This window comes from Balaenoptera acutorostrata, chromosome 4 (assembly GCF_949987535.1).
Source record: "Balaenoptera acutorostrata chromosome 4, mBalAcu1.1, whole genome shotgun sequence".
NCBI classification, from domain to species: domain Eukaryota; kingdom Metazoa; phylum Chordata; class Mammalia; order Artiodactyla; family Balaenopteridae; genus Balaenoptera; species Balaenoptera acutorostrata.
The window spans coordinates 139,528,022-139,542,089 of NC_080067.1; positions in this window are offsets into that span (position 1 = coordinate 139,528,022).

Genomic DNA, 14,068 nt, shown 5'->3' on the forward strand with positions numbered 1-14,068 from the left:
AGCCACGTGTGCTTAGCTAATCTTAAACTGAAATCAGTTAATATCATTTATTTATTTTTAATTTTTTAAATTTTGGCTGCATTGGGTCTTTGTTGCTGCGTGCAGGCTTTCTCTAGTTGCGGCGAGCAGGGGCTACTCTTTGTTGCGGTGCGCGGGCTTCTCATTGTCGTGGCTTCTCTTATTGCGGAGCACAGGCTCTAGGCGTGTGGGCTTCAGTATTTGTGGCTCGTGGGCTCAGTAGTTGTGGCTTGCGGGCTCTAGAGCGCAGGCTCAGTAGTTGTGGCGCACGGGCTTAGTTGCTCCGCGGCATGTGGGATCTTCCCGGACCAGGGCTCGAACCTGTGTCCCCTGCATTGGCAGGCGGATTCTTAACCACTGCGCCACCAGCGAAGTCCAGTTAATAAAATTTAAAAGTCAGCTCCTCAGTCACGCTAGTCACTCAGTGGCCACGTGACCAGTGGCTCCCGTCTTGGACGGTGCAGAGAGTTCTGTTAGGCAATGCTGAGCTAGTGTGTTAAGTCAGACTCGGAGACACAAGCCCAACTCACTGCAATGAAATGGAGCGGATATTTTATTGCCAACCGAGGGTGAAATCGGATCAAAATCCCAGGCACAGAAACATGGGCTAAAGTACCTCCTACGCCCACCCTGGCTCACCTTCCTGGGGATGCCCTCACACGTCCCTAGTCTCCGAGCCCTCAGGGCTCAGTCCTGCCGGGAGACCTTGGTGCGGCCCAACCTTTGCGGGCACCAACCCCTGCAGAGCCGCACCCGCAGCCGTCGTGTCCACCTTTGCTGCCCCAGCTGCACACAGCTCATGGCGCCCTTTTGCTCTGGCCACCTGTCCTGCCGCAGCTGCTGCCACCAGCCCTCTTGTGGGCACCGCTGCTGCTATCAGTTCACCTTGTATTATTGCCTCCTGAGAAGAGCGCACCTTCCGAGAAGAGCCAGCCCCCCTTCCTCCTGGCCCAGCAGGCTAGCGCCCCCCCCCAGGAACGGTCCAGAGAAACCTCAGGCCAAGCCCTCTTCACACCAAGGCCCTGTCTCCCCGTTTCCCAGGCAACAGCGGCTGATCCACCAGGCCCATACCTCCTGCCCTCCTCTTCCTCTTAACCTTCAGGATCTTCCATCTTTTTGCTGAACCTGTGAGTGGAGTCAGCAGAGGCCCTTTTCTCTACCCTTTGGAGGTTTTAGCTTCACAAGACAGAGTATAAGAATGACATTAGCCCGATTCCCTGGTGGTCCAGTTCACTGCTGAGGCCTGGGTTCAATCCTTGGTCGTGGAACTCAGATCCTGCGAGCCTCGGGGCGGGACCAAAAAGAAAAAAGAAAAAAAGAATGACATTAAATGGTCAAACCAAATGGCCATGGGAGCCCAGAGAGAACGATTCTACCTAATGGGCTGGAGATGCTTAATGGAGACGGCGCTCAACAGGGTCCTCAGGAATGAGCAGAATTTTAAAAGGTGAAGGTGGGGACACCAGAGGGGGAGAGGGAAGCCGCAGCAGTGGGCCAGGAGGTGGGAACGGGAAGGGGATGTTTGGGAATGGGGAGCAGCTAGGGTGAGGGGCGCCATGGGAAGTCAGGCTGACGGGGTACAGAACACCGCGAGCTGGGTCTGGTCTCCAGGCTGCAGGACTGGCTGTAGGGATGGCATCACCCACTTTGGGCAGGATCGCTCCGTCTCCAAGAAGCAAAAGCCAGTGTTCAGAGCACGTAAGGGACTTGCCTGTTCAGCGCACCCACAGCCAGCAACGGGCTGGGCCTGGCCTCAAACCTGGGCCTCGAACTCTTGGAATAGTAATTGCTCCTGATTTTAACGTTGCGGATCACTATCTAGTTAGTCTTCTATCTTATAAGTTACCAAATTACAGCTTAATTTTCTGTTGGAGAAATTAAACAACGTTCTTAGAAAGCTGTTCCAGGGACTGACTCGCAAGGGTGCTTGAAGATGCAGCGGGGACTTCCCTGGTGGTCCAGCGACTTCCCTGGCGGTCCAGCGACTTCCCTGGCGGTCCAGAGACTTCCTTGGTGGTCCAGCGGTTGAGACTTTGCCTTCCAGTGCAGGGCGTGTGGGTTTGATCCCTGGTGGAGGAGCTGGGATCCCACATGCCTCGCAGCCAAGAAGCCAAGACATAGACGGAGGCAATATTGTAGCAGATTCATTGAAGACTTTGAGAATGGTTCACATCAAAAAAAAAATCTTAAAAAAAAAAAAAAAGAAGATGCAATGAACTTCTCCAATGATACAAATATATGTCCAAGACCCGACAGATGATCTGTAGCAGAGCCCTTCTTTGGAATGTTCCCAATCTTTGCTTGAAGATTGCTTACGGCCTAATTGCACTTCTTTCAGATGGGTCCGACAGAAAATCCAATTGGGGATTTATCTTGAGGTGAAAATGCAGCCTTCCTGCTTGTAAGCAAACTGCCCACGATATCATGAGCTCAGACTGCAGGACTCGGTAGAACAAAGACAGGAAAGCTGGTCACTTCCGATCGGGGGTGCATATTAATTCCCCGTACTTTGTTGCAACTCATGACTCCATGGATGGAGTTCTTTCAAGAAAAGAAAAATAGACCTTGTCATTTCCTATTGTTTCAAAGACAAAATCCAGCCTGGGAAAGATTAAGGCAAGAGGAAGGGGACTCGTGTTCAGATGACTAAACAGCAATCTGACCTGGAAAATGCTTGATTAGTTTCTGAGGAAGGGAGGGAGTAGCAATTAGAGGGATGTGTAGAATCATGATATTACCTCCCTCAAGGAGAAAAAGCAAAATGTTCCCAACCCACTAACCATGAACTAGCAAGAGAATGTGTTAGAAATCTACGAAGCATTTGCAAACCCAGTGAGTTGCCTCCCAGCTCTGAGCTCCCGAACTTCCTTCCTTAGAACTTGACCTCTGATTGTAAAGCCTCTGGACCCTGGGAGACCAAGGCATGTGCTGTCAGCAGAGGGGGAAATCACAGGAGCTAGCCAGGCTCACCTCCTCCGAGGTTTCTGTTAAATCAGACTTGCCTACATCACTCAGCTCAGGCACGTGGAAAACTTCTTTTCTTATGGAAGATGTCTTGGGAAGAATTCCAACTGTTCGGAAAAAATTAGAATAAAGACGTGTTGTACTGTGTTTTTAAATGAGGTAGATCTGTATATACAGACGTGAAAAATTCTTGAAGTCTTATTCAGTGAAAAGGGCAAACTGGAAAATAATGCATAGATTATGATATCATTATGTAAAGGAAAAAGACTCCCACATAAAACTATATTTTTCTGTGCATGCATAGAAATCTATAGGTCTGCCTCTCACGTTTGCAGGTCGGAGAGAAGGAACGAGTGTTACATACCAAACAGCCGAGCATTAAAATGTTACAGACATCAGACCGAAAATATAAAGTTATATAAAAAAATGTTCTCTTGCCTTCCTTGACGAGTATACCTTTATGACGACCTTGAAGCCCAGGTTCAAACTTAGAATTCTCAGGCTCTTCGGGGTTTGATGCGGCAACGCGGCTGCAGGGGGAGGAGGGGGCTGGTCTCAGACTCTGGCCCCTGACCCACCTTTCGCGTCCCACCTCCCTTCTGTCCCTCCCTGGGAGGGGCCTCACATACTTAAGTGTGGATGACACAGCTCCTGTGTGCATTCTCTGTTCCACGCATGCTCCCAACAGCCTTAAGTATGTGATCTCCTGCTGGGGGCCCAGCCCTATAGGAAGTCAGGATGGTTGACAAGGCACTGGGGTGAAACAGGGTGGAGAAGGCTGGAAGAGAGCGGAGAGCAGGTGGGTCAGGGCAAAGGGAAGGGATTCTGTACAAGGGCAAACAGAAAGCCCAAATATGGGGGGGGGGCCTGGGCTGCAAGAGATAAGCAGGTAGATGGCAGGGCTCAGGAAGCCCAGGCAGAGGCCAGGCCGGGCCTCTCAGCCGCCTGCCCATCGGAATCCCGGGGGAGGGAATTCCCTGGCGGTCCAGTGGTTAGGACTCTACGCTTTCACTGCCCGGGCTTGATGCCTGGTCAGGGAACTAAGATCCCACAAGCCGTGCAGCACGGCCAAAAAAAAAAGAAAGAAACGCAGGGGAGCTTGTGATAAGAATGAAGATTCCTGGGCCCCGCCCCCTGAGACTCAGTGGCTCTTGGGTGGGGATTTGGAATCTATCCTCTTAGACAACGTGAAGAGCCCTGGGTGGGGGCTGCAGATGGCCTGGGCTGAGGACCAGGACTGGTCCCCGGATCAAGAGGTCCTTGACCTGGGAAAGGCAGGGGGCAGGAAGCCAAGCAGGTGAAGACAGCTCAACTTCACGCCTCCAGAAATCCCAAACCCTCCTGTAAGCCTGTCTAAAAGCTCCCACTGACCTAGTGGGTATCCTTGGGTGTCTGCCTACAGGGCTGGTGAGAAGCTCAGGTGAGTGGGGTTTTACAAGCACTTCTCATATCTGTAGTAGTTTCAGCTAGGGTGACCCCCCATCCTGGTTTGCTGGGGACCAAGGGGTCTTCTGCAATGCGGAAGTCTCAGTGCTAAAGCCAGGGTCGTCATCCTGGGCAGTCGTGATGGGTGGACACACACGGGTGGTCACCCTAATTCTCACCTTCCTTCTGACCAGGCAGTGCAAGGATAGAAATCTCACATTGCAACGAACAGCCACTGGGTTCTAAATCTCATTTTCCTTAAATCCATGTCCCAAAGAAATATTATAGCATTTGCTCTTTTTCATTTTATAAGACATGTTGAAAAACTGCCATTCATTTCTAAATCCCTCTTTTCAGTCACTTTTAATATTCTTTTTAAAAGAAAGAAAGAAAGAGAGAAGGCCATTGGGACTAAAACTTCACATACTTGGACTAGACCCAAAGGTGAATATTTATTTCAGCAAAATTTATTCAGGGTCTTGAAAGTCAAGTGTGTGAATATAAAATGCACCTTTTCAGTCTAAAATAATGCCCTTTTCTGCGCTTGGATGCCTGAATCATGAAATGTCAGGTTGACATATTCGGCGATCCCAGGAATGTGACCCTAGAAAACAAGAAAGGAGAATGCGGTACTTCTAAAGTCATGGGCTCCTTGGGGCCTGCGAGGCTGCCCAGGCTGGTTGGCGGACTTGGGTTCTGGGAGGGTCCGGTCCAGCGGCCTTGCCCTGGGGCTGCTCCCATCTTACCCCCTTGTGACCCTTCCTGCTCATGGGGTCTGTTCAAACTCCTTTCACACACGAGCGTCATTCGTTTCAGCTTCAGCCCCTCACCCCGATTCCAGCATGAAAGTGTGTCTGGGTCTCACACAAGGTGCCCTCGTGTGGGCGGGGCCAGGAGGATCCATCAGCACCTTCAAATTCCAGCCCCATCAACCCAGGCACAGAGCACCGCATCCCGCCCGCCCGTCACAAAGGCTCCCGGCCCCAGAGCTGCAGAAACCAGGCTTTCATCCTCTCAGATCTTCATTTGCTCAGTTGTTCTTTCCATCAGAATCACTAGCTGTTTGAAGGACAAAGAGAACATGGTGCGCGTGCATGGGTGCATCTGTGTGCGCATGTGTGCGGGTGCATCTGTATGTGCATGTGTGCACATGCATGTATGTCTGTAGCTGTGTGCATGTGTGTGTGCATGCATGTGTGTGCATGCATGTGTGTCTTTTCTCCCTTTGCCCTTAAAAGCACGTTGCCAAGTGCCCAGGGCATGAGGTGTCGTTTCCACTTTGCGGGTCTTCATATATATGTTTGAATAGAGGCCGGCTGGCGTAGAGGTCAGTAGGGTGGGTGCCGGTTTCTGCTGACCTGGGATCAAACCCCATCTCTGCCACTGGGTAGCTGCGTGACCTTGGGTGGCTTGCTTGGCCCCTCTGTGCCTCTGTTTCCTCCTCTGGAAAATAGAGATTATGGTAGTACAACCACAGAGTGCTGTGGCGGGAAGTAAATGAGGTTGGGAGCGCCAAGGGCTTGCACAGGGCCCAGATGTCAGAGTGCTCGGGGAACGGGAGCCGGGAGCCCCTGTCCTGAGGATTCTCCAGGTGTTCCCACCCTCACAGGCAACCCTCCAACCCCACTGCTTGTTGAAAAGCCTGGCTTTGGTCAAGAAAGTGGGAAGTTTACTCACACAGAATTCCTAGGAAGTTTGTCTTTAATGAAAAGGAAAACAGAGAGGAGATAAAGGCTGGAAGGAGCCCTGTCCCTGCACAGCTGGCCAGGCCCTGGGCTCAGGGGCCCTCTCGGCCACCTGGACTGTTTCCCTGGAGAAGGCCCGGCTCATGTCACCTTGTGCCCCAAGAATGATTCCCTTTTGGTCAGCGCTGGAGCCCACCCATCATCCCCAAGACCACAGCCCATCACCCGGCCCCGCCCAGCCCTCCAGAGCCCTTCAGGGAGATCACAGGATGGAGAAAGTCTTTGAAAAATCCTGTGTTCTAAGGCTCATCTAGGAAAACAGTGAAAGTAACACATTAGCGTATAGAAAAAACATCTACTAGAATGTGCTAGGCAGTGTCATTCCTACATATAAAAACATAAACATTGACATAGCAGTGTTATTCACAAGAGCCAAAAGGGGGAAGCAACCCAAGTGTCCACTGACAGATGATAAGCAAAATGTGGTCTATCCACACAATGGAATATTATTCAGTCTTAAAAAGGAAGGACATTCTGACACAGGCTACAATGTGTGAACCTTGAGGACATTTTGCTAAGTGACGTAAGCCAGACACAAAAGGACCAACACTGTGTAATTTCACTTATAGGAGTAGTCGAATCCATGGAGACAAAGTAGAATGGTGGTTGCCAGGGGCTGGGGGTGGGAGGAACGGGGGAGTTGTTATTTAATGGGTATAGAGTTTCAGTTTTGCAAGATGAAAGGCGCTCTGGAGATGGGTTTCATAACAATCTGAATGTACTTGACACTGCTGAACTGTGCCCTTGGAAGTGTTTAAGATGGTAAGTCTTGGGTTATGTGTATCTTACCACAAGTCAAAAAAGTATACGTAAACATTGATATTCATACTTAAAAATGAAAAGCTAACATTATGAAACCAAATACTTGTGTGACTCTGCCAGTGGTTGGTTCAGGGCTCCTCAGCCACGCTCAGCCTGCGTTTCACAGCCGGAGTACATCCTTCTAGAATGAAGGCTGCAGCTCTTTCTACCCTGTGGTGAAGCCATGGTGGGAAAACCCCATATTCGGGCCCACCATGAGAAACAGACAAATGAAAGGAGTCGCAGGGTGCTGGCTGTGCAGGGACACAGGGGAGTGTGGCGGGACAAGCGGGATAGGTAGGAAATTGGAGTCTAAAGGGGCCCAGACAACCTCACCAGACATTCCAGCAACCACGCTTCTCCGTATTTACTCAAAGGAGTTGAAAACTTATCTCCACACAAAAACCCACACACGAATGTTTAGAGCAGCTTTATTCATAATCACCAAAACTTGGAAGCAACCAAGAAGTCTTTCAGTAGGTGAATGCATAAACTGTGGTCCATCCAGACAACGGGATATTATTCAGTGCTAAAATGAAATGAGCTTTTCAAGCCATGAAAAGATATGAAGGAAACTTAAATGTGTATTACAAAGTGAAAGAAGCCAATCTCAAAAGGCTGCCTATGCTATCATTCCAACCATATGACATTCTAGAAAAGGCAAGACTACAGAGACAGTGAAAGCATCAGTGGTGGCCAGGGTTAGACGAGTGGAAGGGATGGATAGATGGCGCTCAAAGGATTTTTAGGGCAGTGAAAGTACTCTGTATGATACTGTAATGTAGATACATGTCATACATTTGCCCAGACCCATAGGATGTACAACACAAAGAGTGGACCTTAATGTAAACTATGGACTTCGGGTAATAATAACCTGTCAATGTAGGTTCATTGATTGTGACAAATGTACGCCTCTGGTCTGGGGTCTCAATAATGGGAAAGGCTGTGCATGTGTGACGGCAGGTAGTTATGGGGCCTCTCTGTGCTTTCCATTCAGTTTTGTTGTGAACCTAACACAGTTCGAAAAAATAAAATCTATTTAAAAGGAAAACAAAAAATACGGGTAAATAAAGGCTGACTACTTTTTAAAAAAAGGACCCAGACAATTTCCTTGAGAAATTAGAAAATGTCCCAATTTATTAAATTCCATTCATTTCTTCATTCAATAATTTTTTTTTATTTGCCATCTCTTCTTTGGTGAGGTGTCCGTTCAGATTTCTTGCCTATTTTTAGTTGGCAAAATAAACTTATTTTCTTATTGTTGAGTTTTAAGAGCTCTTTATATATTTCGGATGTTAGACCTTGATCAGATAAGGACTTTTAAAAAATATGAGGGCTTACTCTGTGCCAAGCACTGTTCTAGGGAGTGAACAAAACAGAAAACACCCCACCCGCATGGATCTTATGTTCTAAGTAACCCACAGTAGGCCATCTTGTGATAAATGCTATGGGGACAAATAAAACAGAGTAAGGTGGAGGAAGAGACCTTGGGATGCTATTTTACAAGAATGGTCAGGGAAGGTCTCGCTAATAAGGTTGCATTTGAGCACAAACCAGAAGGAAGTGAAGGAACAAGCCACAAAGCAGAGGGAAGAGGGCTCCCGGAAGAGGCAGAGTGAGTGCAAAGGCCCCGAGGAAGAGAACATGCTCGGCCTGTTTGAAGGAGAGCAGGAGGTCAGGGTGGTGGAGTCGGGTTGGGGGAGGGCAGGGGCTGGTCATTTAGGGCCATGTAGGCCCCTGAGAAGGACTTTGGCTTTGGGTTGTGGATCCATTTCCTGCAGCTGCTGTAACAAATACCACAAACTAGGTGGCTTAAAACAACAGAAATTAGTCTCTGACCGTTCTGCACCCTAGAAGCCAGAAATCCAGGGGTCGCAAGGGCTGTTTTCTCTGAAGGCTCTAGGGGAGGATCCTCCCTGGCCTCCTCCAGCCTCTGATGGCTCCAGGTGGTCTTGGCTTGTGGCTGCATCACTCCAGTCTCTGTCTCCCTCTTCACATACCCTTCCCTTCTCTCGGTGTCTCCTTCTCTGTGTGTCTCTAAAAGGACACCTCATTGGATTTAGGGCCCTCCTGGATAACCCACGATGATCTTGTCTCAAGGTCCTTAATTTAGATTATATCTGCAAAGACTCTATTTCCAACAGCATGGAGGTCAACGGTGGTGTGACAAGAGCCACTTCCGTGATGCTGTGTGGACTAGAGCCCACCTGGAGTAGGTTCAAGAGAAAATGCGAGGGAACAGCAGGTGTGGACGATGGTTTTAAGGTGCTTCGCTATAAAGGAAAGCAGAGAAGGGAGACAATAGCTAGAGAAGGATGGGAGGTCAAGAGGGGATTTTTTAATATGCTGTTTAAATTTTTTATTTAATTTATTTATTACATAAATGCAGTCACATTTATATATAATTTCGGTAAGCCACTTTGTGGCAACAATACATTACAACTATCTTCCCATGTTATTTACTGTACTTCTACAACTGACTTTTAATTTTTTTTCTTTATTTTTTATTGTGGTAAAATATATATAACACAAAATTTTCCATTTTAACCACTTTCAAGTGTACAGTTCAGGAGTATAAAGTACATTTTTGTGCAATCATCACCACCATCCACCACCAGAACTCTTTTCATCTTGCAAAACTGAAACTCGGTATCCGTTAAAGACTAACTCTGCATTCCTCCACTGCCCAGCCCCCTGGCAACCACCACTCTGCTTTCTGCCTCTGACTCTGACTACTTTGGGAAACTCATATAAGTGGAATTATGCAGTATTTGTCCTTTTGTGTCTGAGTCATGTCTCTTGGCAGAATGTCCTCAAGTTTCATCCATGTTGTAGCCTGTGTCAGAGTTTGCTTCCTTTTTAAGGCTGAATAATGTTCCATCGTATGGATAGACCACATTTTGTTTATCCATTCATTCCTTGATGGACACTTGGGTTGCCTCTGCCTTTTGGCTGCTGTGAATGCTGATGCTACGAGCATGGTATACTACTACAGCTGGCTTTCATGTTTATTTGGATAGGTGACTTCAAAAGGTACGAAAGAGCACGTAGTGAAAGCGTGACTCCTCCCATCCCATCCCCCTCCTCGCTACAGTTTTAACCACAAGTGGTCACAGTTACCAGTTTCTTGTGATTTTTCCACAAACAGTCTATGAGTATACGAGCATTTATGTATTTATTTTTCTTTTTAAACAAATGGTTGAGTGCATACACATAGTTTTGTATCTTGATTTTTCTATCCCCAGTCAGTACACATATCACGTCCTTGCTCCTAACAATGGCTGCAGGTGTTCCAGGATGTGGATGTACAATAATTTATCCATCCATTCCTTTTTGATGGACATTCAAGATGCTTCTAATCTTTTGCTATTACAGTGTTGTTAGGTGTAGTAGACTGAATGGTGGCCACCCAAACATATCAAGTCCTAATTCCTGGAACCTGGGAGTGTTACTTTATGTGGGAAAAATGTGCAGATGTGATTAAAGATGTGATTAAGACTCAAGATGGGGCTTCCCTGGTGGCGCAGTGGTTGAGAGTCTGCCTGCCAATGCAGGGAACACGGGTTTGAGCCCTGGTCTGGGAAGATCCCACATGCTGCGGAGCAACTAGGCACGTGAGCCACAATTGCTGAGCCTGCGCGTCTGGAGCCTGTGCTCCGCAACAAGAGAGGCCGCGACAGTGAGAGGCCCGCGCACCGTGATGAAGAGTGGCCCCCACTCGCCGCAACTAGAGAAAGCCCTCGCACAGAAACGAAGACCCAACACAGCCATAAATAAATAAATAAATAAATAAATAATTAAAAAAAAAAAAAGACTCAAGATGAAGAGATGATCCTAGATTACATCTATCTCCCACTTTTTGAAAGTTCATTTTAGGACACTTCGCTTTTACTAAAGACCTACGTTAGTACCTGTTTTTGCTAACCGAAAGAATTTCGAAGAGGATTTTCATTTATATGAAAAAAGGCAAAAATTGAAAAATAGCATTCAGCATTTGTTTTGCAGCGAGCTGTTATAGAGGTAGTCATCCTGAGCAGCTAGAGTGGTACCACCGAGCTCCTTCCCTAGGAACTCCACTCAGCATCTCAGCACCAAGCCGCCAGAGCTTTGAACTGTCTGAGCATCTGTGCTCAATTTACTTTGTGCATTCATTAACAAGATGTGTCCTAAGGTAATTGCTTCTTTACTTTATGCCAGTTCGGCTTACGGAAGATTTCATAGCAATGCTCTACTTTTGGATGATGGGGGGAAACCTGTATCTGAGTGAAATCATATGTGTCCTTAGAGAGGCAGAGGGAGATTTGGTACAGACAGAAGAGAAGAAGGCACACACAGAAAGAAGGTGATGTGAAGACAGAAGAAGAAACTGGGATGCTGGCAGCCATGAGAAGCCGGAAGAGGCAAGGAAGGACTTGTCTTCACAGAGTGTGGACCAGCTGACACCTTGATTTTGACTCAGTGACACCAGTTTTGGACTTTATCTCCTAAATGTGAGATAATAAATTTCTGTTGTTTAAGCCACCAAGTTTGTGGTAATTTATAGCAGCCACAAGAAACAAATACAATAAATATATCCTCAAAACGTAAATCTACACACATTTGTGACTATATCTGTAGGAAAATTGCTAGAAGTGGAATTACGAGGTAAAAGGATAAGTATACTTTAAAATTTGATAGATGTTTACCAAAATGCCCTTCAGCAGGGTGGTCCTAATTTCAGCTCCTGCCAGCTATAAACAAGAATGCCTATCCCCCACTTGGGGCGACTTCCCATCCCCCACCTGGTCTCACGCATGCACATTTCACCAGCAGGTGAAGCCTGTAAATCTAGCTCTGGCTGTCGGAATGTGAACAGAAGTGATGTGTGCATCCAGGGGAAGTGAGAAGAGGGTGTGCATTCTCCACTTTCTCTTTTCCTCTCCACCAGCTGGAAGTCAATTTCAAGGCCCTGGGAAATGGTAGAGCCCACATGGTGGAAGGAATCCATCAATGAGTCACTGAACCACCAAGTGGAAAAATACTGTCCACCAACTAGAAACATCCACACGGGACTATTACAGAAGCAAAAAATGCATTTCTATTGTATTAAGACTCTGAAATGTTGGCTTTTGTCACATTACCCTAATACGCCATGATACTATTTTTTAAATAAAAACACCAGATCCCCTTTTCTGAGGACTCACTTGGGAAGTGTTGGTCACATATGTCAAGGTTAAGAATGACATTAGCTGCTGGGACTTCCCTGGTGGCATAGTGGTTAAGAATCCTCCTGCCAATGCAGGGGACATGGGTTCGATCCTTGGTCCAGGAAGATGCCACATGCCGCGGAGCAACTAAGCCCGTGTGCCACGACTGCTGAGCCTACACTCTGGAGCCTGCGAGCCACAACTACTGAGCCTGCGTGCCACACTACTGAAGCCTGTGCGCCACAACAAGAGAAGCCACTGCAATGAGAAGCCTGCACACCCCAACGAAGAGTTGCCCCTGCTCGCCTCAACTAGAGAAAGCCCGCGCGCAGCGACGAAGACCCAACACAGCCATAAATAAATAAATAAATGACATTAGCTGCTCTTTATTCTTTATCATGATGAGAAAGTATCCTTCATTTCATGGATTACCAATTGCCTTCCAATTCGGGGGATGCGGTTTCAATCCCTGGTCGGGGAACTAAGATCCCACATGTGGCAGGGCAACTAAGTCCACACGCCACAACTAGAGAGAAGCCCACGCACCATGACAAAAGACCCTGTGTGCCACAACTAAGACCCAACGCAGCCAAATAAATAAATATTTTTTTAAAAAAAGTAAACAGAAAATGCAAATTAAAACATTTCGGTAGATGAAAATTCTTCCCTTAAAACCAACTACAAAGCACAAGACTCATTCGGACAAATAACAAAAAGAAAACCTAGAATCAGATAGTCAAAAAATAAAAACAGAAATGGAAGGAAAAATTTAAAAAAAAAATTTTTTTTTCCATTGAGGAAGCAAAAAAGAGAAGAGACACTTCTGACACCAAATTCGTTGTGCGGACAGAGAGGATTTGTTTTAAGATGGGGACCATTACGTAATTATAGATTAATGGGATGGACGATGTTGTAGGGAGTATGGTGATGTGGAGGAGAGAGGGGGGTCGGCCAGAGCTGTGTCCTGGGCGGGCAACAAGGCCCTGGCCTTGGCGGGAGCCCAGACAGTTTGTCCACAGAAATGGGGACAGATGCCAGGTGGAGGCGAAGGGGTGGCAGGAGCGTGTGGACCGTCTCTCTGATAGGGGCTTCTGTCTTCTCTGTGAATTAGGAGGCAAGAGAGGATGGGAGGAGGGCAGAGATCTGGCGAGAGAGGAGACGTGACATGGGTGCCTAAGGGGAGAATCTAAGGACCAGGGGTGCCCTCCCTATGACCATGACCGTGGTGTTCTCTCCATCACGCTGCGCTGGAATGTTGTTTTTAACAACGGTTGGGGTTTTGCCAAACAAAGTTCCCAAGGGAGAGGGCCAAGTGTGGGAGCTGACTGGGCCTGCTGGGGGGGTTTAAAGGCGCCCTGAGGTCTGTGAGGGGGGGTTCAGATGCAGGGGCGGTGAAGGGGCAGCAAACAGAGCTGTACAAAGACCCCGAGGGGTTGAAGAAGTGTCAGAGGCAGGGTTTTGAGGGAAGAGAGAGGATTATGATCTAGAACAGCCAGGAGGACATCGACCCACACCCATCTGGGAATCGGGGGATTGGGAGAAACTGGTCCCCACTTCACAGGGTGCACAGAGATCGGTCCTCAGGGAAGAGTCAGGCTTTCGATGCGACAGAGAGAAGGAGACACCGAAGGGGAGGTTGAGCATAGGAGGGATTTTCGTGGATGTACCACAGGCTCTCCAGAGCCAAATGGTAGGGATCAGGATGAGAGACCCAGGAGTCTTGGGCTTCTTGGGACCATCAAAAATGGGAATAAAGGGCATGATGGGACCAGCCAGAATGGTCCCCAAGCAGATCACAGGGGCCTGGGACCCTCTACATTCTAGTGAAGTTCCTCACTCAACAACTTTCTATTAAAATTTGCCCTGTGGCAGGCACCATGAGAGAACCCCAGCTGGACCAAAATCTGACAGACTTCTTTCCTGGGGAGG